The following is a 22,514-nucleotide window of genomic DNA, read 5'->3' on the forward strand; positions in this document are numbered from 1 at the left end:
AACATTTGATCATACTGGACTTTGTGCCAAGATTGTGCAGCATGTAGTACACATGGCACATTAGTCGCCCTACTTCATCAACATCATTTTCTCTATCATCCTTCAGTTTGTCCGCTGACTGCCACCGAGCCGTCTTTCATCTCAGGAGTGGCTCTAAGCTCCTAACTAAAAACACAACAACGCTGAAAGTGTAACAGAGGTTCTTGTTTCAGCCATTTGATGTAGCTGCCAGGCAACCAGTGGGATACTTTGAATTTAATTTCCTCTATTCAAGATGCAGCTTTTATTTACATGACAAGGCTGAACAGATTGCATCAGCCTTGGAAAAGATAAATGGGAGAACAACAACAAAAAAAAAACTTGGACAAATTAAAGCAGATATTTGCCAAACAATGTAATGCAATTAAAATGGAAAGAGCTGTTGAGTGCATAATGTTAGTCCACTCACTTCAACCATCAGTGACTTTTTGATCCTTTATTACACATAGGAGAGTAGCCTACTGTTAGACTATGATGTGCAATCTGCTCGCCTCTCATATTGTCATGCAAATACATTAGCTTAGGAGATGGGTCCCTCCGCAATACTCTCAGTGGACAACACTCATTAAACTAATTACACATTGAACCTAAACTGAGTGGAGCGTAATGAGGTGTGTGATATTCACAAGGAACTTGTGCCATTGGGAACATGCCAATGGAAATTTATGATGGCACCATTCCACACCTGCCTGGAACTCACTTCCAGTGAAAACATAATATGTTTCTCAAAACTATTAGAGTCATTGGTAATTGGTACATATCTCTAGTGCTGGAGGAGGAAATGGACTGAATGACTCTGAATCCAAAAGATTCTGTATTTTTGGTGCATTAGCTGAAAACATCTTAACTTTTGATGATCCCATGACCTTTCCTGTAGTGCCTAGATAATTTCTACTTTTAATATGAATAGAAATATTGTCGGTTACCACGTTTTGTATTGTGGGTTTGACTGTTAGTATCTAGTAAAAACGAAACTGAAATTCTCATGAGCAGTACACCCTGGATGTTTTGTCTTTGGTTTGGTCTGAAATGATCACACTGAGCATACAAACTAATAGCACTCAACATTTTCCTTTATTAGGTTAATATATAGTCATTTTCTTGATGTTCACATAAAGACATATTTTGGGCAAATGATGGTCCCATTTTCAAAACAATACGACGGACAGTAAAAACAGAAACAGCAGCTTTTTCTTTCAGAAAATGTAAAGGTACACGATCATGTGGACAGATTGCCATTCTAAGATTGAAAGCCATGGTAAGCAATAGAGTCACTCAACTCCATGACAGGCCTGCATTAGACAAAGCAAACACACAGAGATGCAATAGTCCTATAGCAGTCACCAGGAAAAAAGGTTTCCAGCATTTTTTTTTTTCGAAGACCACAAACAATGTGGCAGATTGTGCAAGTAAGTGTTCGCTGGACATAAACCCAGGATGAGTCTCACGCTGATTTTTTTTTGGGAGCGACTAAAAAGCTAAAGTAGAGATTCTCAAGTGGCAATAGAGGCAGAGTGATGGTCCTGTTCTTGTCATGCTCGTAGGATACAGTTTTCAGGTAGGTGTGGTCGTGAAGAGATCATTGGTACCAAAGGGAGTTTCCAAATGGGCTTTCTTGCATCCAGTTGTTCGAGCCACTAGGATCCCCCTGACCCTCAGAGAGATAATTATTCAGTTGTTTCTGTTCGAGCTGGGTCATTCACCTGTCTGCGCTCCCATACCTCCCCTGGTGGAGGCTGCAGCCAGCGGGCACAGGCACTTTCTAAAACACCCCAAAGTCGGGGTCTTGAACCCAACCAGACGACCTTGTCGCCCCTTTACCTAAGAAAGGTACTCCTGGTGGCCTGCTTCAAGGGCTGACAGACTTGAAGTCTGAGGAGCGTGCAGTGGCAGTTGCAGGGTCATCGTCCAGTCACGCCTGGTCCTGACCTGCCACCCAGAACATTAACCTCCGGACGGTGTGGTGGCTTTGCCCTGGACACCCTTTGGTACGAAACGAGGTGGGGGATTCAGTGTCTGTGTGTAAAATAAACCTCAACCTAACAAAAAAAAAACAGAACAAAAATAACTTACTTGGTTTAAAGTATCATCAACTTTCAGCCCTAATCTTACACAAGAGCTGTGTCAGGTGTATCAGGTGTTTCATGACTGATTTCAGTCGTAAAGCACGGACAATGCATTTTGGACATGCAAATTCCACTAGCTGTATGCTTCCAGCAGTAAACAAGTTTCCGCAACCACATTTCCCTCATCAGGTGAAGCCATTTATTTTCTCAACCTTTATTTTGTAAGTTACAAACTCCATAACTTGTGCGTGCGTGCGTGCGTGCGTGTGTGTGTGTGTGTGTGTGTGTGTGTGTGTGTGTGTGTGTGTGTGTGTGTGTGTGTGTGCGTGCGTGAGCATAGTTTAAAAAAAGAAGGAAAGCATTTAATTCTCCGTGCACTCCATGCAACCTTTTAGGAAGCGCAAAGAATGAATTCATTGCTACTTTTATACGTCGCCAATAAATTTGTACCGCTATGTTTATTACAGCTCACACTGAGGAGAGAGTATCACATTTCATTTGGCAGAACTATTTGTTAAAATGTTTTATTTCATTACAAACTCTCAAATTCTCTGGCTTTAGTTCTGAGCCACCCTGCTTGCTTTCATTCTTCTTCTCTTTTCTTTTTTTTTTTGCCTCCTCACTTCGCTCAACGTATCCAGACCGGCTGTGATGGTGTGTGCTGGAAGTTTTCCATGCATCATAATTGTTTCACTAATTTACTATGCTAATTGAGTAATTAATTCGGGAACAGGAGATTAGAAGGGGGCAAAAATACTGAAATAAATAAACAAGTAAAGCGTTGAGCGTTACCGCCGGGGCTACCGTTTTGTTCTGACATTAGGGATGCAAACTGACTCAAATACTGCAGCATGTTTGCTTCCTTTGCCCAAGGCTAGCTGGTTGATGTGCTTGGTGTGCAGGCACAGAGTTAGCATCCCTAACTTCTCACCACGGGATTTGCAAACATTCAGCCTCTAACTGCATGCTACAACGCATCAATTGAACTCCAGTGGTGTGGTCAAAGTTAACAGTTATCACTGCATACAATTTAAGTGATTTAGTTGCTATTTAAGTGCTGAGCACCTTAAAGTGAACACATAAAGGAGGAGGTCATTTGTGTATCACTGTAATTTCAAGATTCCCAGAAATCTTATGAAGCAGAAAAGTAGAAAATAGTTTAACTTGTGGTAAAAAAAAAAACACAAGAACTGGCGAGAGGAAATACTTTCTCTCAGTCTATGACAAAAGATGGAAGCTCAGCAAGCCTGTGTTTCACTACGGTGGAAACATGTACATGACTTTTAATGAAAGAGATAAAGCTATAAATTACAAAGATGATAAAGTTAGAGAGTGTTTGAAATGCAAGTGATAAAAACCTCTTTGTGGTTCACCTGTAAAGGAAACACTCCAGGGTATCTCCGTGGTTCAGATGAATAGCCTACCTGCAACACAAGGCCAACATATGGCTCACAGATCTTGAATGTCTCCCTTATTTCCTGTCTTCACTGTCTTCACTCTGCTACCCGTCAAATGAAAGCACAACGTTAAGTCAAAGTAAAGGTACATTTCAAATTAAAACAGGATCGCGAACAGTGTTATTACAGGACCAGGGCCCCAAAATATCTCTCTCTATACAATATAGATTCTGTTTCTTTAGTTCACTGAATGGCTCTTGTGTAATTGAACCTGGAAACCACAAGATGGCACCCATACGGTTCACATCTTAAATCTGATGTCTGTTTGGCTGCATACTCTCTGAAAATGTGCTGTGATCTTCACTCTGGATAAAGTTTTTAATTTCCTTGTACAAAATCTGTTTTATATTTTCAAAGTGGCAAAACAAGCTTTACTTATTCCAAAAGATGTATCCATCTAATTGTTTGCACTGAATCCCATTGTGCAGTAACCTTAAGTGATTGGCATTCTGTATTGTAGCCTATATTTTAGCAATGCCTTCATGATTACACTAAATTTACCTCTAAAAAACAACTGTTTCCAAACAGGAGAGACCCTTTTTAATAGATTAATAACACTATTAGAGATTACTATTTTCATCTGGAGTTAAAAAAAAAAAGTAACTGAGGAGAAATATTTTAGAAAATCAGACATCAAAATCACGAATCTCTCTTTTAGCTGTTCATTCGTATGTCCACAATAGGTGGGGTGGACACACGGACTTCATCCAAGCAGTGAATAAATAAAAATAAGCAGCACTGTTTTATTTTACTTCATTGTCAAATATCCATGAGCTGAACAATCTAAACTAATGGTTCGGACACAGACCACTTAAGTTTTATCTCTCCTCACATTTGCAGTAAAGATAAGTCTCCCGCATAAAATTGGTAACACTGTGTAGAAGGTGGAAAATTACAAATCTTATCAGTGGAAACGAGCACAACAGAGTACCAGCTGTGACTGGAAGTGATCTAGTGGCCTACTGGCCACCCATCGAACAGTACAGGACCTGCTACTGCTTCCTCTCTAGGAAAAGTGTGTTTGTTTCGATGAGCTACGGTGACATCACACCGTGGTTACACACCGTTAACAACCTGCCTGGTGACGCCTTTGGTTCTTTGTGTGTCTCTGGACTCTCGATGAGTTGGCCTAATGGCAGTAAAAGCTTTGGGGTAACTGTAATGCCCTTTCATGTGCCTGACTTTAAAGGCCTTTAGATGACGTCAGCAGAGTCCTATTTAATATGGAGTGCATTGTCAGAGCAGATGGCCTCCCTGATTCTACATAATGATATACAAATCATGGCAAAGCAATACAACAATGGTCGACCGTTTAAAAAAAAAAAAAAAAAAAAATGTTTTTTTAATGTTTAAACAAACTATGACAAAGTAACCTCCACAGCAGCACAATAATGTATGTAACATAAACTAAGTCAGTGTGCTGAAGCAGTACAGTAATCATTGAAGTATGGCGCCCTAGTGGACAATATTCATGCGTAACACCAAAAAACAAAGAGGGAGATGAGAGTTATGAAGTGAGTCTGAATGGCACGCATTAATTTAAGTAATTTAAATTCCCTCCTTAATGCCTCTTCAATTCCTTTTTTCCTTGATTCCTCCCTTCCTGAACTTTTTTCTTCATCAGTTCTTTCTTTTCTCACTTCATGTCTACCTCCTGTAGTATTTTTTATTAATTTATTTTCTCAGTTTGTTATTAATTCCATTGTACTTTTCTCCCTGATTGCTTCATTTCTTAATTTCTTTCTTTCTTATTTATCAAAATGTTTTAAATCTTGATTCATTCTTTTATTCCTTAGTCTTTTAATTCTTGAATTGATTCTTCCCATAATTCATGTCTTCCCTGAGTTAATTTAATAATGTAATATAAAATACTCAACTCTTAACTGTCTATGAAAAGGCTCAGGATCACATAAATTAACCAACAGACCTTTTCAAATTATAGTAATTTCTATTAAGATTGAAACTCATTCATCATCATATCTGGGTTATTAGTTTGTTTTTATTTTATTTTGTAATACATTTTTAACCTTAGACAATTACAGTAAAAGCATGTCAAACAAGCTGGAACGTGAATAACAAGACATACCTAAATCAGAATAATTGATTCATTTTATATACCCACAGTTTTTAAAGAAATAGACACAGGTCTAGTCATGCAAACTGTTGCTAGCACATGTAGTACATCTCCAAACCCCCTTGTTTCCTTTGTGCAAATTGTATTGCACAATCTGCATGAGAAACAGGCATGGGAAACTGGCTCCAGCAAACAATCTGAACCTTGCAACCCAAGGAGGGAAACTGTTCCTCTTGAATGCGTAACATATGTTCACGAGTATATGCAGAGGTTATTATAACAAAATCTATATGTTAGCCGCAAATAGCTATATGGGAAGATGTCCCTCAAATGTCAGTGGAACACAATTAGTGAGGGTTCCCTCAAACTAATCTTCCCAGGGGCGTGTAACCCAGCCTACACATAACATAAAACATATGTATAAATAAAGGAAATGACTCATCAGTGGAAAAAAATAACAATTTATTTTAAGTTCATAGATACAGACAATCCATTTTTTGCCTCTCGAAAATGTCAATTGATACTGCCTCTTTTGTTAGTTTTGACTACACCTATATTGTGTAACAGATATCCTCTCAACAAAGCAGAACGGATGACAATAAGTGAATAGTCATTTTACAAGGAAGTATGTAATGTTGCAGAAATAGCTGAAGGTGGAATATTTTCTGAAGAACTCCTTGGATGAAGGATGTTATGTTGTTGTGAAACCAACCCATTTGAGAAGTTTAAAAAAATGAGTGTTGGAACTGGTTGACATAAAAAAAACTTTAAAAAAAACCTAAAACTTAAATGCATGCTAAAATTGAAAAAATATTGGATCTCTACCAGAGGTATAGAAGGGAGGTACCTGGAGCAGGGACATGAGAAATTAATAACAGATACGGTAAACCTAAAACTCATTCCACTCATGTTACACAGTGCATCATTTGTCACATTTGAATCGCCACGCTTAGTCCAGAAGGCCGAGACAAAATCCAGACAAAGACAACACCAAAAAAAATCATTTCCACAGTTATCAGTGCCCTTACTTTCTATTGTCTGCCTTGTTTTAATGGGTCTTAGTCATTGCAAGCGATCATTGTTAACGCTGTTGTCCTTTCGTTAATGTAATTAAACAGGCGACAGAGACAAAAGGCTAATGAGCAGCGGTTGTCATGAGGGAGGTCAGAAGCAAACTAAACCCAGATATTAGGAAAAAGTGAGAAGGCGGGTCTGAAAGTGGAGATAGAAGGGAGAGAGAGGTGTGTGCGACGATCATCTGAACAGTAGGGCAAATGCACTTGGGGATTGATGTACCACGGTGTCTCATGTCCAAATCTATATGGCCCTTTTAATCCAATGAAAAATGAGAAGTGTGCTGTAACTTTGTTAGAAGTGGGTAATGCAGCCAGGGGAAATGGAGCAGGGGCCAGATTTGCAGGCCTCCTCCACATTCAGTGCAAGAGCTAACCTGATTTGCAGTGCGCTAGCTCTGAGACCAATATCTGCCTGCATCAGCCAAAGCCCATCAGGAGTGATTAAATAAACATGATGGACAGTTTTCTGAGGATCTATTAACCGTGACGTCTGTTTAGCATTATACATGTTCATCCTATTACCATCAAATTTCGGCCTTCACACTCCAAAGGTATGACCCTCGCTCACACCTTCTCATGGGCTATCTCCCTTTATATGACATATTGACATTGTTCACTCCATTTGATACTATAGAAAATGGAAGAGGATGGAAAGTATTCAAATAAGATGACCTTTTTCCCTCAAGTGAGATAAATATCCCCACAGTATCCATCTGTGGTTTAGCTTAGGGCAAGTAAATGACAGGATGCTCATGTGGAAACTCAACTTCATCCATCTGCATTACTGCCGTCAGAAAGTAATGCTTTTTAAATAACCAGGATGACTGAAGGAGTTTAGGATCTGCAAAAGTCTGAAAGGAAGACAGCTTCAGCAATTTGCTCAGCATAACTGGTGGATCTCACCTGTCAAGGATGGATTACACGTGCGACTGTGTATATTTATATTCTGTGCAGAGAAAAGAGACTGGATGTAAAATAGAAGGAAGTTGTGGTCGATTTATAAACAATTTGCACTTAAAATCATACAGCTTATGATTAGTTCCAAAAAGCGGAGGGACTTCAGTTGATTCGAAGAAGTTTGGTTACAAAAGATCCGATGTAAACTACAATGGAATCTCAGCTTTTACTGAATATGTGAAGGCAAACTGTTAACGTTTATGATGATATATAAAACTAATACTTATTTTCATGCAATTTTTTTGTTCTTGAAATTAATGTTTGAACATTTTTAAGTATTTTGTCATTTTGTCAGGAATATCATTATCCTATAAATACCCTGAAATATTGTAATATTTATATATTATTTTAGGACCATAACCCACTCCACACACTACTTTATGTTCAGACTGAAGAGGTGTGGTATATATTGCCTGAACTGTCAGGAAATAGAAAAAAAAAAAAAAAAAAGCTCAGATATTTAAACCGCCAATGAAAAGTTGTGTCTTTATAAATTGCTTGTCGTCTCCAACCAACAGCCCGTAACACCCAAATTCACAATCACATGAGACAAAGAAAAATATCAAACCTCTACAGTTGGGAAGCTGGTGATATCTTGATAGATGTCTGTCAGTCTATTTTTACCTACCTTTGAACATGTGTGTTTAGATGTGTGTCTGAGCAGAGGATCATGCTAGGACTGCATACACTGTGTTGATGTGGACAGTTTCCAACAACAGCTGTGTGTCCACTTATCCAGTTCCTCCCGTCTCAGCCTCCATCCACTCCTCAGTGATTAATTAGGAAACTGAGTGGAATTAGTCTATCAGCATGCTGAGGGAGAGGATGAAAATATTTACAGAGCTCCCAGGAAGGGATTTCATTAGGAGTTGCCTCTTGGTGAGTCGCCTCCTCTTTCTGTCTTCATGCCGACAGAGTGGGAGCGCTCAGAAACTTGACCCTGTGTGTCAAGTCACGTGGTAAGTGTGTTAAATGCCATAACAACAGCAACAATACAGTTAAACAATCAGTAATAATGGAAATTAAAGTGCCTCAGATGATAAGAGGCTAAACTAGAACAGTATAGGGCTGAAAATATCCAAGGAACCAAACCATAACCTCACTGAGACAACAGGATTGAAGCTACAGTATAGGCACATTAACCATCCTCTCCTCTCAGGGGTAAAAACATCCACCCACACAATCCTGGGAAATCGGTAGGCATCAGTCTTTTGGCTAATGTTTCTCACTTTGCGGTATGTTGATTGGCATGAGATACCCCGCTGCTGTGTTATTTCCTCTAGCTCTTCCCCTCCTTCCATCCACGCCAGCGTTCTCAGCAGGGGTGAGCTGACCTCGGTACAAGCACCCATGGGGCTGCTGAATGCCTCTGTGATTATCAGGGGAAAATAAGTACATGTGTTTTATGACCAATTTAGGAGCCTTAGACTTCAATCAATAAAAGTAATATGAAAGCAAATGTTGTCTCTTTGAACTATTGTGCTAGCACCTAAAGGTCCTCTTTACCAGTAACTCAGATGATTTACATAGAAAACATAATAGTTTGATGAGCTAAAGTCAAATAAAAAAAGAAGTTAATAACTAAAATACAAGACTGTACAGGGATGTATGGATAAAAAGTGGAAATTACAGATATTTTCTGTATTTCCCTGTGTTTATATTAGGTGTGTGAAGGTTGGTGATGCCATGATGTTTTCGTCATTTGGGTGGAAAAAAAAAGAGCTTATTTCCACTGAAAACATACACAGGCGCACTTTGGCTCCAGTTGGGGAATTCCTTGGCTCAGTTCCCAATACTGTGACCAAGTTGTTCATTGAAAGGTCGGCACGTAATCCTGTATGCTCAGCAGCATATTGTTTAGACTTACTTTGTCTAAACAATATGTGCCTGTGTTGTGCATTTTATTTGGAGTGATGTGTTTTGGTTATATTTATAACACGGGTTGTTATTCAGTGTGCCCGATCTTTAATTATTCTACAACATTTATACAAAAAACCTCCAAGGATGATGAAAATTTATCGAAGATTTTTATTAGCTTGCATTTGCCGTTTCACAAACTGAACTAGCTGCATGTCTTGCGCTTGGTACAAAAAATGAAATACTTTTATGGCACTAATTAAATTGCTTCGATATTATTGTACAACATACTTTGGGTTCTGGTCTCCGTCTCCAGACTGCATTTGTTCCCTGGAGACTGGTGTTCTCCCTCATGCCCACTTTTGACAAAATAAATGAAATCCCTGAACAGTATTGCTCACAACCCTCCTGACGCTATCTGTCTCCCACATATTTCAACTAAAGTTGGACAGATCTCACATTACTGAAGATGTTCTGTTTCCAATTATCCAAATGCAATCCAAACAACAGGGCAGAAAACTAAATTAGAAACCAGTATGAGCTCCTCCTCTCCAGGGACTATGTGCTGATTATAAGGCCTTGGTGCCATCCAGCTAACTGGCACTCCTTTAAAACACAGCAGAGATAAACTCCCTTAGGGACGCCACCTCAGCAGAAAATGCTGGAAATGGGCAAGCAGACACACCAGGGACTCACACTGGTGTATCTTTAGAGGAATTGCGACAAATCTTCACAGGAACTAGACACGTGATGAAAACTATTTTCTGACGTTCCCGTTATCTGCAGATCAGATCATAAACCGGGACCAGAGGGGTGGACAGATGACTGGAACACAGCTCTTGACCTGTTGCTTACTGTAGGTCAAGTGAACTCTGTGTCCCAGATTATGTAGCAAACTTGCAGGAACAAGATGACGAAGGGAGAGGGCTGGCTTTCAGATTTTATATCGTTTGCATTTAATGTCAGCAGCACAGCTCAGCTAAGAGCTATGTTCCAGCTTATGTTTCTTGTAAAAGGTTATTGCCTCCATTTATTGAGTCACGGCTCTGATGGCACACGGGATAAAAATGTGACGAGGGATTACCAGAAAATATACCACCAGCAATTTTATGGAGTTTGTTTCAGTACAAAGAGTACAGTAGAATCATAATCATAGGTTTCCTTTTAAGGCAAGAACCGCATTGTTTTTATGTGTACATTCGCGATTTCTTCCATGTTCCTACAACTATTGACAAACATAGTCCACCACTGGATGTTATTACCAGACATAATTATATACTCGAGACAAATTTGGTCTCTATCATCTCCAGGCAGAACAGAAATCGAGATTCATTAGACCAAGCTACATTTTTTCTGTCTCTGAGTTTTGGTCAGTCTGGCAGCCCCAGACTTGTGTTCTTGGCCGACGGGTGGAACCCAACATCAACCGACATGAAGCGACATTAACCAACATGGCCCCTCTAATGTTGTAGCTCATCTTCCTCAAGCTTTGACGTGTTGTTCATTCTGAGAAGTTTTTCTGCTCACCACAATTGTAAATATGTCAGTTACTGTAGTTTTTCTGTCACCTCTGGTCATTCTCCTCCGACCTCCTTCATCAACAAGATGTTTCCACCTCGATGCTTTGCACCATTCAGAGTAAACTCTCCCGTGCGTGACAATTTCAGGAGATAAGCATCACCGTCGGACAATCATCAAACCAACACGTCTGGAACCAACAATGTGAACATTAACTGAAGCTCCTGACCTGCATCTGCACAATTTTATTGACTGCGCTGCTGCCACATGATGACATTTAACTGTATTTAAAGTCACAAATATATTCAACAGAAATGTCTTTAAACTTCTGAAAAGTCTTTTTTAAACAACAACAAAAAAATAACCCAATAGAGATGAATAACAGAGTAAGCAAGTCCCCCTGTAAGATAACCAAAAAGTTTCAACAGGATTCTACACCCACTGATTTAATGTTTGACTCTGTCTGTTGTCTATTATGTGACACCATGACAGGCATTCATAATTATGACATGTTGCAATACCACAACTAAATAATTAGAGTTAACCATGTTTCTCATTAAACATCATAAAAATCCTGGTAATAGTTTGCCATAATTAGCATAACCAAACTGAGAACTGTAAGAAGACAGTGAATATTTCCCCACAAAGTCAAAACCCACTGCATAAATTATAACTGTTAAAAACTGGTAGGGTGCTGTAAAGGCCACCAATTCCTCAGTAGCTGAGCAACAGCAGTGCGTTATTACAGTAATTATAATCTAAAATACCACCATTCTCACATTTCTGATTGCAGGAAAGAATAAGAAATGATTGAAAAGTATTTCAGATGTTCTATAATTACACATAATGAAACACTGATATTAGATTTCTCTACATAATTCTAATACTGGTAAATTTGGCAGTTTGATAAAGTAGGAATTCCTCCTAAATTGTTTCTGAAATAACACACTGTATTTAAAAAGTATTACAAACCTACAGACCAGATGAGTTCTCCGAAGTCGTACTTCACAATTCACACTAGAAGGTGTGTAATTATTAAGCATATTCTATGAAATCTGTCTGGAACATTTGAATGGAGAACTCTGAGAAGATTTTCACTGGAAACTTGCCACTTCTCCTTAGAAATTTGAATCAAACCTCATCCCCACTTTCAAAGAAGACTACAAACCTTTAGAGCCACAAATTCTGACTAAACCATTTATTGTTTCTATATAACTTCAACAACTTCTCGTCTCTTTTTTAAAGTAAGTAACAAAGTTTGGAGTTATTTATTTGCATTGAAATATATGCAGCCTAAATCAAAACTTGTGTGACAACAAAAGAAAGTCTGTTTGTTTGTTAGAGTGTTCGAAAGTTGACCCGCTTCCTTCAAACACATCCGTCAAATGTTAATCTGTTTGTTACTGAAGAGATGAGGACTTGACCAAACATAGCCAGCATGGCTCGAGTCCCCCTCTTCCCAGAGGACGGGGGTGTTTGTACGGTCTGCAGGTCCCCGGAGGTATTGACTCAGCTGAGCTCCAACTCCACAGCAGCCCCACCGAGTCACAGCATGGCCGGAGGAGGTTTAAAGGGGAAATGGCTGAGGTTCAAACTGAGGCACTGTATGTGCCCTATTCACACCAAGATACATTCTACAAGACCAATTTAGTGGCCAGATGGGATTTAGTAGATGTTTATTATTAATATTTTAACAATTGTTTTATTTTTACATGCACAATATTTCCCTATCTTGTTCTGGCTCTTTTACAAGAGAGAGGGTCAGGAGTGAGAAAGACAACTCAATGCCGTTCGCACGCTGTTTACGTAAGGAAAGCCTGGCAGGGGATAAGAACAGGTTTCAGACTCTTAGGTGCGCCAATTTGTGCGTGAAACTTCTCTGTCTCACACACAAGAACTTTAAGCGTCAACACACACACACACACACACACAATAGCAGCCAGAGAGCATACAATCATATCCTTATATGGACACACACAAAGAACTTCTATTCCTATTAGCATCAATAACAAAAGTGAGTATGTGATCTAAAACACCCGCACTGACAGCTCACTGGTGTCACGTAAAAAAATAAATGAGTTACCTAAGAACAAAAGAGGAAAATGTATTAGTTGAATCTCTTATAATCTGTGTCCGAGACGTCTAAATTTAAGGACAAATCACTTTAATAAACATAAACAAACCTTCAGAGCAACGTACTCACTTCCCTAGCTTGAAAGCGACACTACCGCTTCCTCCATTATCTTAGTTTATAATGCTCCTTTGACTGAACAGATAGGAAGTAAAATACATCTGTGTGACAGCTTAGTGTTTGATTGAATTCAAATGTCATCTAACTGATAAACCTCACAGGACTGGAAGGAAGTAGAAATGCATTCTTATCCTCTGTAGATCTAATAAAGAGCTTAAAATATTCATGGGAGAGGTTAGACGAAAGAAGAAGTAGCAAGCCTCCCTCGGCATCCCCTCTTCAGTATTTTCCCATCCCTCCCTGTGTGGAGATGTAAAATGGCAACCTTGGGAGCCTAGACCTAAACAATGTGTCTCTTAGAGGCCTGCCACAGGCCTTCCCCCCACTTTCCCTCCAATCTCTTGGACGCTTCCTGTTTGCGCAAAAGATTTGTTGTGTTTCACATATCTGTTCTTTTAGCTCCGATCTCAAGGAGTGTGGCGGCTCCATGATTTTACTTATCCAGGGTCGACCTCTTGGTCAGTGGTTTCCATGACGTTAAGCAGGAATTAGAACTTAAGGGCAATGGTCAGTCCCAAACCAGACTGATTACAGGTTGTATACGCAATCCTGACACCTTACAGTATCAACAACAACAACAACAACAAAAGACAGATGATGTGACAAAACACACTTCGTGTTCTCGTTACTCTTTGTCCGTGTCCCTCTCGTCCTCCCACGCAGTTTTAGAGTCATGTGGGCAACAACACTAACAAGGCAGGTCCATTCAGTGTGAGAGGCGCAGTAAATATTTTCTGAGCCTTGACTGCGAGAGAGGGACGTTGCCGGAGCTGTCCTTGACACCTACGCAGCACACTGAGAAAATAAAAGGCTTGTTAAAGTCACATTGGACAGGTCCCTCTTGGGCCATCCGAGAGTGATATATGCAGCGCGGGATGTTTCGGACTGTCAGGAGCCCAGAAATTAGTATGGACCTTTCTAAAGAAAGCATGAGAGCGCTGAGTGTCCATCAGATAAAAATTTACGTTAGAATGTGTTCTGGTGGTTTTCAAGAGTTCAGCCTTCCTTTCATATTATCTAAACAAGCACAAACATCTCAATATATCTTTTGGGGAATTTTATGGCCAGATATAAATCAGTTACAGTATATAGCAACTGAACCACAAGTCTCCTTGTGAAGAACATCACAGCATCACTGTTTTTCAAAGATGTTCTCTTCACAAAAGGGTGTATCAGAAAATGCTCTGCACTGAAAAGAGTTTCTTTTTTAATGTTTTTCTGAAACAACAGATTTAGAAGGCAAACTGCTCCAGCCTTTAATCACTGGCTTACAAGAATGCATCCACACGCAGACAGATAAATAGCACTACGATAATGTCCTGCATACCATATATCATGGTTTAGGGATATTAAAATAACCATAAAGTGTTATTTTGTAGCCAGCTGACATAATAGTGATTTATTATGTGAATACTGTGTTAATATTTGGCATCTAGACTCTGATCTCATCACTCGTCACAAGCATTTCACCAAGTTTAGCACAGCAGGGATTGAGAGGCACTGAAAATAAACGGTTCCCTTCGCAGGGAGAATTAGTCTGCGTGCAGATGCTGCGGTGGAAGTTGAGGTTATGTAGTGCAACACAGACCCTATACACGAACAGAAACAGCAGTTTAAAAGCAGAGCATACAAAGATGGAGCACATGGTATCCGCTGAAGAATGTTATGCAGCACTGATACGCAGCACACAATCACTAGGACACAGGTAGATTAAGATAGTGGAAAAAAAGGGCTGAGAAGCAGTATAAAGCAAAAAAAAATGGGACTTGAGCAACAAAAAACAAAAAAAACGAGACAACAGTTACATCCAACAATGACATTAAATTCAGTGCACTCTAGAGACCTCACACTCCCTTCCAAGTATTCATATTGCAATAGGATTCTCCAGGACAAACGAGACCAGCCAATGGAAAACAAGAACTGAAGCCACAATTATTGCCAATGTAAACACGGGACATACAACAAGTTGAGGGCAGTGATAACAAAAGCAAAGATATGGGCCACAAACAGACCAGTCAAAGAGAAAATTAGCAGCAGGGAGAGGTCGGTGGCCACATGAACACCAACCTAAACAGAGCCAGGGTATCACACACACACACACACGATATAAACTAGCACAAGCAGCAAGCTTCTAACTTCTAACCCATAGCTTCTTGCCAGACTTTCAGAGCAATTACGGCACCAAACTTCTTCAACAGCGTCAGGTTTAAAGTTCAGATTACAGGCCGACATCTTAAACAACAACAACAACAACAACAACAACAACTGGGCTCACACTCAGCAGCAGCAAGAGGGAGACAAAATTATTTCTCTGGAGAAGATGTCCTCAGGTAATACTGACAGAACAGGCAAGTGAGTGACTTATAAAAGGCCTTATTAACGAGAAGAACCATTAGCAGCATGTGCTGTCTAGTTCAGAATTAGCATCATTACTTCACATTGCGGTGCCATACCAGGAGTGGGAACGAAACATTTCGATTACACCATCTCATTAAAGGAGTTGGCGTTCAATGTTGCAACAAGTCACCTGTGGTTTGTGCAGCAGTTCTAGTTGTTAGCCAGAACTGGTTTTCTGCAGTATTTTGTCACCTTGGATGACTTTCACCTCACTTCTCAAGTTTTGTTTTTCTTCAAACTAAAAGCCCCCGAGCCAGTTTCATAAAATGGTCCTGATCCTACAAGGTTTTTGTTCTGAGAGATAACAACCAAAAACCCTGGCAATACCTAAAAAAGTAAAGTTAAAAAAGGCCCGTCAGACTGTACATCTTGACCTGTCAAAGGTGTATCTAATTACATGATTCCATTGCAGTGATTGCTGGAACGGAGCTGTCATTGATGTTATTAGTTCCAGCTGTGCGTTTCCTGCCTGACTTTTCCAAACGTCTGCTGCAGAGAAGCAGATCTGTGAACGCAGTTTATTTGGGAATGATGCGGAAACAAGTTTCAAGCATTGCACAAGACAGACAGACTTTTGAAGAAAAACATGAGGCTCATTATGACCAAGTATCACACAAATTCAGAATATATTGCCTGTTTTGCTATGTAAGTACTCTTATTATACAAAGGAGATTATTGTTTTATTCATTTAAAAAAAAAAAAGGTCTGGCATGTTCAGGCAACCTGCATTTTGAGCATAATCTAACAGAAATGTTTTGTTCATGTTCATGATATATTTATTTTGATGAAATTTAACTTGGCTCATTGTTTCTAGGTATAATGCAATCAGCTCTCACAGTAACTGGGTTTGATTGACATCATGCGGCACTAACCTGTCAAACTTTGAAACCACATAATTCAGTTTACAGCTCAAGCTCAGTCTTCAGACCTCACAGAGTATTGTCTTTCTGCAGCAGGTGGCTGTGTGCTGGTTTGGCATTTTACTGCTCATGTTGTTGTGGTGTAAAAAGTCTGTCCTTTTCCCGCAGTGCTCTGTGCTACCAGTAATTACCTCAGTCATCAATTCATTCTACTACAGTTTAAGTGTTAACACGGCTAATCTTGTTAGAGTGATCTGATTAGCAAGAACATCACCCACAATCACGATCACACCTCCAGGGTTTGAGCACTGGAGAAGAAGCCTCTGTGCTCTTTCTGGCCGTACTCACCCGGAAATGATGCATTACGCAATGAACAATAAATTACGATATTTTCTTGGATTTTATAAAGTTGCATCGGGTTCCTAAAAGTTGCACAACATGAATAATTCCTGGAATGACCATCGACGTATTTTTTCAGAGGGACTTATAGAGGTCGTTTTCAGCACATGGAGTTGTGCTTTATAAATGCACCAACCACTACTGTAAATAAACACCACCTATCCATTCTAAAAAGGTATGTTCCCATAAGACATTTTATTTCCCACGTAATCTTATCCCAGCAAATCTCCATTTTTAAATCATCATCATCTGTTCCTGCTTGTACTCAAGGATTGTAAATCAGTGTTGTAGTGTGGGGTGTTGCAACAACATCCTGTCCCTACTGAGAGTTATTTGCTTTGTGGAAAATACAGTTAGAGATTCAGAGCATCTCTCTCCTCACTTCCTGAGAGGTCTTGTGGGTCAGATACACTGTAGATTGTTGATAATTCTTGTGACAGTGAGACGCAGACCGTGAGGATGAACTGCTAGCACACAGAGTCTCGGGGCTGTGACAGGATACGCAATAAGATAACATTCGGCTAATGGACGATTCTTATCATTCACAGTAACTGAAAACGTAATGGATCATAATCCCCTGGAGGTGTAAATGGCTCTGTTGCTGTGTAAAGTGAGTTACTCTCCACAACCTGCCCTTCCTGAAAAATGACAAGTATAAAGACTGAAGAGCCCTTTGCTGCATTTCATGTATTTTCAAAGACTTGAACCTGATGTCTTTTGACCTCATGCGACCTCTTGGAGGCCATCTGCCATAGAAAGCTCAGTAAATGTGATCATTCTCAAATGACTAGGTCACACCTGAGAGAGCAAATGCTACCAAACAGGACCTCCACTTAGCCCAAAGTGTTTGTTTTTCCTTTCTTTCCTTGTTTGTCTTGAACCCAGGTGATGGCTTTCTTCACCTTCAACACTGCGATCAGTGAAACTGAGGGGATTTAGTCGATGACAGCCGCTCCGCCTCATCCATCACCGTCCATCTCCATGACAGTTGCGATATACTGCAGCAGGGAGGTGAGTATGTGACCCACTTCTCAACATCTGTCAAGACCTTAAAAAAGAGAAGAATAATGAGATAAATACCATTAGCACCAAGCTGTGTAAAAATATAAATTCCTTCTTAATACAGCTGGATTACACAACCGTGAAGTGTGCATGCTTCAGATTCCTCCCTTTTTTTTTCTGCTTTGCACAAAGATCACACGTGAAATTAATCTTTGCAGTACAATTTCACCAGTCACACTCAACACGCACCTCAATCATACTTGAATAGCCTCGACAAAGTAGTCTTGACTGCGGGGAGCTGTCAGCTCTGTCACTGTGGCATACGTGCACATACATTCACACACTCCCAACAATACATCCACCTGTTAAAAAGAAAAGCATGACAAATGAGTGACAGCTGAATCACACACTGGGAAGCAAGAAATGTTGTTCGAAATCCTGACAAGCAGTGGAAAGATAAAAAAAAAAAAAAAAAAAAAAAAAAGCAGTAACCCAACTCTCAGGCTCCGCCCAACCAATCCCCCCCCCCTCCCCACACACACACACACACACACACATACATACACGATTTCTGATCCCTTGATTCAAGCTAAGGGCGAGCTCGTGGCAGCTATTAATACAATGTGTTGACAGGTCTAATCACAATCAGAGCCTGGCCATTCCTTTCATGCTGAGCAGAGACCAACGGACAGGGGACTGTCATGAGATGAAAGATGATACAAGTAGAAGGAGAGAGGTGGTCAAAATATTAAAGTAAGATTAAGTAAAGTGCCGCTGTGATTATGTGCACGAGTGTGTCTGGTTAATTAAGCTGTAACATCGAACAGGACAACCTTAAAGGATGCTGCAACAGGCCCATATTTGGCACTTTAATCAGCTCTGACTGTCAAAATGTCGAAATCAATTTCATATGAAAGAGAAAGTGAGTGATTAAAAGCAGACATTAAGGGGGGGACTGCGTGGGGAGGGGGTGACAGTGCTTGGGGAATAATGGGGAAAGAGGACAGGGGGAGGAGAGGCGCTATTGTGTAAGATCTTGTGTGTGTGTGTGTGTGTGTGTGTGTGTGTGTGTGTGTGTGTGTGTGTGTGTGTGTGTGTGTGTGTGTGTGTGTGTGTGTGTGTGTGTGTGCGTGTGTGTGTGTGTGTGTGTTTGTATAGACTGTTGGCCAGAGAGAGAGATGGCCTGGACAATACACAGCTAACTGGCTCCAAAATAATTCATTCATCACTGGTTTGTGTGTGTGTGTGTGTGTGTGTGTGTGTGTGTGTGTGTGTGTGTGTGTGTGTGTGTGTGTGTGTGTGTGTGTGTGTGTGTGTGTGTGTGTGTGTGTGTGTGTGTGTGTGTGTGTGTGTGTAAGAGAGGGAGAGTAGTGGGTGGTGTGGAGGGGGTGCGGAGGGGGAGGAGGGGGTTTGTGTGTCAGACTGTATTCCTGCTCGTCTCGCTCCACCGGTTAAGTTAAATCAGAGGCAGTCACTGGCACACTGCGGTGGTCTCTCTATCTCTCTGTCTGTCCTGCTCTGAAAGCATCAGTCGCCTCCTGTTTCAGCATCACAGGTAAGAGATCACTTTACCTCCTTCTCAGGAAGTTGTAAAAACTTTAAAGAAAAATATATCGGCAGTCTTAGTCTTACTATTGTTTTTGATCAACTTTGATTTCAATAAAAACTCTTTTTTTGCAGCTTTTTATTGTCTCTTGTGGCTCAACGTAGACTCAAAAAGGTTTTAGATTTTCTACATTTTTGTCTTATAGGCCCTTTACTGGAAATTGCTAATATTACCTTGGGAACATGCACATGTTGAAATAAACAACAAACTTGAATTATTCACTGACCTGATCTGTGCAAACTGTTTTTGCTGTTTGTTTAAGTTGTCCATGTGAAAGTGTTGTGTTTGTGTATGTAGAGCCTTTAAAACAACTACTATAGCTTTGCGGTAGGGATGGGAAGAATACAGAAAGGCATTATGCAGACTAAACAAACTTGGGTCTTATATCCCCGCAGAAAATTGGATCCATTTTCTGATAAACATTAGCTCAGCTCTCTCAAAAATCCTCACTTATGAAGAATTTTAATCCCAAAACAGAGGTGACAAAGGCGAGAGGGTGAAGACAGCAAGAGAAAAAGTGATTACATTTCATTTTCAGCCTTGTCAGTGAGTGAAACTGGGTGATCATAAAGAATGAGCATGTTGAGGAAGAGATTAAAGACACTGTTGCAGACTAAGTTGATCAGAGTGAAAGCTGCTTAACATCATGCTCTTAAACATTCACTTTTATACTTTAACATATACTTTTAATGTTTCCATGCTGGAGACTAAAGCTCTCCTAAAGTTCTGTAGAAATAATCTTTGCGCAAACTATCACATTGGATGTAAATAAGTAGGTGAGGTTTATAATTTATGTTGTATTGTTGTATTTATGTATAATTTATTCATGTTATCTTAATGTAATTGAAAATACCAGAACATGAAATGAAGGAAAACTTCACAGGCAGAATTTTGTGCTGTTTAATTGTGTAGGTCATATGATCTGTTTTATAAACAGATAAATGCAGACATGGCTCATGAAGACAATCTTTTCATTAGTAAACCACAAGTCAAATCCTCAGTTAGTTCACAGACATTGTCACGCTGTCAAAGACATGTGCATATTTAATCTAAATGTTCTGTTCTTCTAGCAGAAGATGCACATATTTATAAAATGTTCTTTTTTTGTGCATTTCTTTAAAAAAAAAAAGCAATAAAGTGCATTGCATTGCGCCACCATATGTAACATTTAACAGGTTTCTTCAGCAGTTAGTGACGTTTCTCTACTTTAAGGAACTCTTGAGCTGAAGTGACACCCTGTAAGTTGAGACAGAGGAGGAAGTGAGTTGTAGGAGGTTACGGTTGAGATGCACTACACTATTAGACACCTCTACTATTAGCCTACAAGGAGTGATAGTGACAAATTAAGCTCTTCTGCAGTTTTAAAGCCTGTCTTGTTGGTGGATAAGTTTACATCCCAGTAAAGTGTTCATAAAAGATGCAAAAAGTTGGAAGCACCCATTGTTGCGGAACATCCTGTTGACCAAACGTGGCTGAAAGAAGGACTAAACAAAAGGATGTTCATGAAGGCAGGCTGAGGTGATGTGTTCCCAGTGAGATGAACCTCACTTCATAATGGGCTGATATAAATCATTCACTCCATCAAGCAGACATTTTTAGTGGCTCTCTCTATGGGCAGCCAGATGGTGGTGCTCATGTCAGAGCAGCCTGGTGCTCAAGCCAAGGGCAGCCTGAGATAACTCGGTTGATGGGAACCTCGATTCTGTCCAAACCTTACGAGCGCAAGGTGGAATTTCAACTTCTCTATGTTTAGCTTTTTGAAAACTTCCCATCATTCTGGGAAAAGGCTGCACTCAAATTCCCCAAAAATAGGATTCGACAAGAAATGTTGTTACTATAGTGTCAGTCGATGACCTGTGGAGCAAAAAGTGATATCGAAATTCCTCCGAATACTAATTTTAGCGTTCATTGTAAGCAGTTGTGTGTTTAAAAACAGTGTGTGGCTTTGCAGTGCTTTATCTTGTCTTAGAGGATGCAGCTTGCTCATGGACCTTGTGAAGTAGCTGTTTACCTTCCTGTCTGTGGTCACCCAGGGTTTATGGCTGTCATTCAGTTATGTGCCATCTTACTCCGAGCTATAGCTCACTGGACACAGCCACACTAAATGACATGCTTCCGAGTCACCTTCATTCTGCACCACCTCACCTTTATTATCGGACTCACATACATGTATACACAGCAATAACTTTCAGGCTTGTTTATATTCACTACCCACACATGTCCCATTAACCATCAGCATCTCCCTCATGGAAAAATACTGGTGGTTAAAACTGTTCAGTTAATGCTAGAAGTTATGTGGTGTCGATTTTCTCCCTGATTTCCATTTGTGGTGCTCAGAAATCTTCGAAGCATTAAGAGATTTTCTTAAACTGTTTTAAATCCCTTAAATGTGAAACTGGTATGTTTTTTTGCTGCTCTCGTTTGCATAGTTTGAATTTACAGCCACCCACTGTTATAAACATTAATGAAAGAAAACACATGTACAGTAAATCAAAGCGATGACATCTGTGTTGGTGCTTTACCCTACCTATTAGGCCGGGGTCTGTGCAGGAAGCTCCCAGTGATATTTCATTATTCTGTTGCCCTTGGCACCCGCACATCTTCCACACTCAACAATCCCCACATCTGCAACCGATACGGTTGTTGCTTCAGTTCACGGAGGTTTTTATTTTTTTCCAAAGAATTCATCGACTGAAACCTGGTGGAAAATGAAGAGATCTCTGACTTTGAGATAAAAATGTTCTGTAGCTGGGGCTCAGACTGTCTTAATGCCAACCAGAGGGCAGTAGGAATGTAGAAGAGGAAATATTTTAAAAGTACTTTCAGTAGCTACAGCTGCATTTTTCCAGAATTTTTTTTTATATTTCTAAATATATGTATTTATCTGGATTAACTGGCTAAATTTATCCATATATTTTCCATCCTGATAATTTTGTAGTGAGTCAACTGTGAGAT

The 22,514-nt window shown here is 40.0% G+C and overlaps 1 protein-coding gene across 3 annotated transcripts in view; it reads left to right on the top strand.

Moving 5' to 3' along the window:
• The window catches only part of agtr1b (angiotensin II receptor, type 1b), a 110,075-nt gene that overhangs the window by 84,311 nt on the left and 3,250 nt on the right, over nt 1–22,514 (top strand). Inside the window, exons 1-2 of one of the 3 annotated variants that reach the window (XM_069703560.1) lie at nt 17,493–17,561; nt 17,837–17,962. The gene's annotated coding sequence lies outside the window, so the exon portion shown is untranslated. Of the gene's footprint in view, nt 1–17,492; nt 17,562–17,836; nt 17,963–19,382; nt 19,509–22,514 lie in introns of those variants that run through there. The other 2 variants (XM_069703559.1, XM_069703558.1) reach the window with 2 other exon arrangements.

The sequence above is a fragment of the Brachyistius frenatus genome, unplaced genomic scaffold (assembly GCF_029030835.1).
Source record: "Brachyistius frenatus isolate BFR_SWC_R1_liver_20210118 unplaced genomic scaffold, ASM2903083v1 Contig_47, whole genome shotgun sequence".
NCBI classification, from domain to species: domain Eukaryota; kingdom Metazoa; phylum Chordata; class Actinopteri; family Embiotocidae; genus Brachyistius; species Brachyistius frenatus.